Raw genomic sequence first — 5,445 nt, 5'->3', positions numbered from 1 at the left:
TGTAACCAGATCTTCTTTTGATTTTTCTTCCCTTTTCTTTAGTATTAGATCGTCGTGCTCATCCTCGGATGGTCGAGGCGACCTCCAAGTTTGTTTATCGTCCGAATAAGCCATTATTTTTTAAATTAAGTTCAGTTTTACGATAATCAGACCACAAGTTAAGTTACAAGAGTCAAGTTAAGTTAAAAATTACAAGTAAGTCATCTCAATTCATTATATTTATTACAAAGATAATTTTATTTCTAGTTCATTTATGATTAAAGTAGATTTAAATTAAACCAATTATCTTACTAAAATGTAAAACCATCTATCACTGTGGAAGCCAAGGCTTAATGCCACATGGGGGCGGATATCCTAACCGACAATGATAAACCGTTTATACGGGACTGACCGAGGCTTAGTCGAGTCCCTGTTCGGGCGCCACTTTATGTAACCCTCCGTAGAATAATTTAACTAAGGGAGTATCTCCCGAGGGCCATAAAAAGAATTAAAGACAACTTACTTTAAATATCCAACTAGAAGAATGTAATTCTTCTATAACTTTTATTATACAGTTAATACAAAAAAGGGATAAACCCGTTATAGCCTGACTTTGACTATCTTAACTTAAACCAAAATTGACTTCTCTCTCCTAGAGCGGATTCTCGACTGACTAACTCAAAAAAAGTAGTAATAGATCGGAGGAGGAGAATGTAACATGGAGGCATAACACCCTGCCAGACCCAAGGAGGTGAACCTCCAGGAATCTTGCAGCCATGTTACACCTTTAACTCCTATTAACAGAAATAAACAATTTATACTAATATGAATGTATCATTAATTGCTGTAAGCAAATATTAATAAATGAAACAATTTCTTTATCAACTCGCGTTAATCAATTTCTTCAATCTTCATAACTCAATGAAATTTTGTCGAATTTTAAAGCAAATAAATGGTGTGGTTTCGATTAAACAAACGTTACTAGATGGTCCCGTAGTCCAAGAGTGGGGTTGACAGGGTTTATTTGTTTATCAGTGTGTAAAGGGATTTAATTAGCCTCTGTGCCTATTTGCTAATTAAGTCATAATTGTCCAATTGCTAATTCCAATTCAATTAGTTGCCAGTTAATTAGCACAGCTCTGGTTTTTTTGGTGACACGGTTTTGTGATCGTGCGACTTAATCAATCATTTATTCTACCAGCAATTTGACAAACAATTTATCTTCGTAGCAGTTATCATTGGCACCTGGTGAGAATTAAAAACAGCCTATTGCTTATTGTTTTCTTGGGCAATGTTAAAATAATCATTATATAAATAAACTGGTCATCGTTTAATTTTTTCTTAGGTAACTAAAAATAAGCACTAAAAAAATAATAAAAAATTTAATAGTTACCCAACAAAAATGATTGGAAGAGTCTGAATAAAAAATATTAATTGGTTTGTTGACAGGGTTTAGTGATCGTGTGATCTATCGATTAATTTACCAGCAATTTCAACGAACAAAATGATGTACGTATTTGTTATCATTGGCCGGTGACACCAGTTTAGAAACCTGTTAACAAACCCTTATGCGTAGAGTTTGCAAAAAGACATGAAATTTAGCACTTAAACTTAATTTTTCTCAAAATCTTTAAAAAAAGGTCCTAAAAAAAGGTTTATATTTTCATATGCAAGGCTTAATACCGTTTTGCTTGACTGCATGTCGCCGTCAAATTCCTTTTAAAGCCTAAATCATACTAGTATCCACCCTTGATTTTCATTTCGTAACACACGTTGGATTCGTAAACCTCGACGCGCACAACGATTAGAAGCATTAAAATGCAAACACAACAACACACTGAGCGCATACATTTAAAACAAAAAACCCTCCTTATACATTAAGAGCAGTATGAAGTCATATCTGAGAGAGCGGTAGCTCTCTCAGAATAGTAAATAAAATTTCTCACTACAGCTGTTTTCAGGGCTGAAGCGACCGAAAGACGGCGGTAAAGAAAAATTCTCCGGCCCATTAAAGGGAGGGAACGAAATTCAAAGGTGCGTCCCATCAACAAACAACATTGAATTCGTTTTACGCAATTATAATATTGAAATTTTATACAATTAAGTAATATTTAAGAAAACAAAGCACTACTTTCAAAGTCTAAACTTAAGTACGACGATACCAGAAGGCGAAGTAACGGGCAACGAGAGGTAAATATTTTTTTAAACGGCAAAAATTAACGGCAAGCCAAGGCTTAGCGCAATTTCACCGCCTTAAAAAAAGTGCCAAGTTTAGAAATAGATTGTGGGACAATAAAAAGGTGGAAAATTATGAAATTAGGCTTATATTAAAGCTTGAAACCTATTTTATATTATATTTAAAATCCATCCATGAGCAAATCCTCAAAAAATATGAAAATGACAACGAAAAAGGACCCACTCTCAAATTTATTTCCCCTTAAAAAAATGGCAGCCACAAACGGGGTAATTTATCACGGCGGCAATATTAAAGCAGTCTTATCTCACTATCGATACGCCATTTCAACCAAAAGGCATTTAGAAAAAACAATCGGATTATTATGACGCAACTATACGTAAAAAAAGGCCAATATTGGTCGTGCTGATATTTACCAATAAAACAGCGTATCCATGCTAAAATATCGCAGATTGGGGTAGTTTTTAAAATTTAAAATTAAACATACTTAAAATTAATTTTTCTCAAAAACCTTAAAAATGGTCCTAGAAAAAGGTTTACATTTTGATATAAAACCGTTCCCAAACGTAACAAACGAATATTTCATTTCAAAATGGTGGCGACAAAATGGCTAAATTTGAAAAAAACTCCATGTTATTTCTATGGGAAAATTTAACTTTTTCACCAAATGGGCTGATTAATTTTATGGAAATGAAAACCACCCTTAGCAACTTTATTTTTTATACAATAAACTAATGGGTGGATCTTCTTGAAATTTTAACCACATATTGAGGGCCCAAATTGTAGTTCTGTGGATTTTTTTCAAAGCAGTTAATACGATACAAAAAAAGTTATAACCAATCAAAAAACCATCCTTATACATTAAAGTCGGTATGAGGACTTATCTAAGAGAGCTATCGCTCTCCTAGAATTATGTCCAATCACGATGGTCAAAACATGTATCTACCGGGGCTCGTACCTGAAACCTTCCGCGTGTAAAGCGGACGTGATAACCACTACACCATAGATACGTGGTTATTCTGAGTTTTTGAAGAGATCTAGCTTATTATTTTGTCCAATCACGATGGTCAAAGCATGTATCTACCAGGGCTCGGACCTGGGACCTTCCGCGTGTTAGGCGGTCGTGATAACCACTACAAAATAGATACGTGGTTATTCTGAGTTTTTGAAGAGACCTAGCTTATTATTATGTCCAGTCACGATGGTCAAAACATGTATCTACCAGGTCTCGAACCTAGGATCTTCCGCGTGTTAGGCGGACGTGATAACCACTACACCATAGATACGTGATGATGCAAAGTTTTGCAAGAGATCTAGATTATTTTTATGTCCAATCACGATGGTCAAAACCAAGGTAACTTGAGAAAATACTAATATAGGTTTGCTCACGCAGCCGGTTACGGGGGAAGAATGTACGCGCCGGAGAGAGAAGTTTCGGTGACGTCACGCTGGACCTCCAGATACGACTCGCTTGTCGTGCGGGTGCGCGAAGAGCAGCTCGGCTGTTTATGTTTACTGACAAGATAATTTGAAAGGTAAGAATAACTTTTATTCCACCAATTTTATTATATAAAATGTAGAACGTATGATTTTAGTGGTCAGCCTAAAATTATCTTGTAAAAGTATATAATTTTGACGTGTAGCTTCATTATTATCTGATCATGTGTAAGCCTAAGCCTAAACGTTCTCTCTTTTTTTTCGCTGTTTACTAGTGATATTTTTTAGTTCTAAAACAAATTGCTTATAACTTTATAGAGTTTTTCAATCCTGTTGAATGCCACGTAATCGTCGTAATGCCAGGAACACGATGTGCAGTAGCTATGTGCAATAACAACTTAAATACCACAAAAAAATCCAGAAAAGTGCCACAGCGTTTATCATGTATTCCCCAAAGATGACATTGATAGACGGGCTATTTGGATTAATAAATGTAGGCGAAAGGATTCCTTTAATCCATATACAAGCGTTATATTCTCTAGTCATTTTTGTGATGAAGATTACGAACGTAATTTTAAAGCAGAACTAATGAGCTCTCAATCAAAAAGAAAGGCTTACCAATTAAAGAAAACTGCAATTCCTACCCAAAATTTGGGAAATGAAGCTTCAGGCTGTGATACTTCGAAAAATGAAAGGAAATCCAGAGCTCGTAAAAGCAAGATGCGAAAAATTGCCAAAGATGTTTTAAATTCTGAATTTCAACCACTATTAAGTCATTAAAACCATTTTTTCTCATTTATAAAGACTTTCAACCATTTTTAGTCAATACTAACACTTGCAACTACCTTTTACTCATATAACAACACTTTCAACCGTATTTTAGAGAAAAAGCAGATCTTCCTATTGAAATTAGTTATTTAAGATCAATTTTCAATGAAACATTTCTCGTCCAACCGTTTTTAATGAAATTTAGTATTTGACAACGTTTCAACCATATTTTATTGATAGATATCTTTAACTTTTAGAAATTCAAGGCCAGACATAGTTAAAGAAAATCCACAAAACAATTATAGGCCCTATTGGGTATGATATTGTGTGTATGGACTTACATACGAACATTATTTCTTATCTTTAAAGTTAGACTTATATGCATATATATGACGTGCTCAGCCGTCCATCTCCGTCGACTTCATCAGCATTGGGACACCTACACTATTTAAATTAGTGATGTATCGGTGGACGATGCCCACCAAAAAGTGACATTTTCACTTCGTATAGAAAATATTTGATCAAAGCTGGTTAAATCGATTTAAACGGTTTTAATTAATTACGTTAAGGTATTAAATTGGTTGACCTATTTAGAAATATTGAGTACAGCTTGAAGAATTGCCTTATTTAGAGATCTGCGTTGTATTTTATAAGGTCATACCATATGTAGCGTCTTTCCATAATATGATAAATTCAACCAATCACGTACATACTGGCGAATCTCATATACTATGTTTCAAATAATGCTAGAAAAAAATTTCTTTCAACTCTTCCTATAAACTCTTTATTTTTTTTTATTTTTTTTTTGGTTTTCTGTTTTTCATTACACAGAACCAAAATTTTGACTGAATTTGTTAATTTAACACGCTTTCCGTATGTTTTTACAGCGCCTTAGAGTCGAACACTAGACATTTATCCCTTTCAACAGAAGTAATATAAGAAACATCCCTACGGGAGGGAAGTATACAAGACGTTATAGGCATAACGTTAAAACACGCGAGACATCCTCGAACCGCCAAATACCATATTAAGATACTATTACTCATGGACAAGGTACGGTACATCTT

The 5,445-nt window shown here is 34.3% G+C and overlaps 1 long non-coding RNA gene and 1 other non-coding gene across 2 annotated transcripts; both read right to left on the bottom strand.

Annotated features, from left to right (window-relative positions):
• Positions 1-848: 848 nt before the first annotated feature.
• Positions 849-1,876, bottom strand: LOC149665032 (uncharacterized). Its single transcript, XR_016368453.1, has 3 exons — positions 1,663-1,876; positions 1,373-1,544; positions 849-1,224 (listed from the first exon to the last, which is right to left on the bottom strand). It is a non-coding gene; the product is annotated as an uncharacterized LOC149665032 (long non-coding RNA).
• Positions 1,877-3,386: 1,510 nt separating this feature from the next.
• Positions 3,387-3,459, bottom strand: TRNAV-AAC (transfer RNA valine (anticodon AAC)). Its single transcript has one exon. It is a non-coding gene; the product is annotated as a tRNA-Val (tRNA).
• Positions 3,460-5,445: the final 1,986 nt, after the last annotated feature.

The sequence above is a fragment of the Phalangium opilio genome, unplaced genomic scaffold, assembly GCF_054372755.1.
Source record: "Phalangium opilio isolate 3A_F unplaced genomic scaffold, DU_Popi_V2 ptg000061l_1, whole genome shotgun sequence".
Classification (NCBI taxonomy): Eukaryota; Metazoa; Arthropoda; class Arachnida; order Opiliones; family Phalangiidae; genus Phalangium; species Phalangium opilio.
Note: the sequence above shows the minus strand (reverse complement) of the source record. Positions and strands in the feature narration are given on the sequence as shown.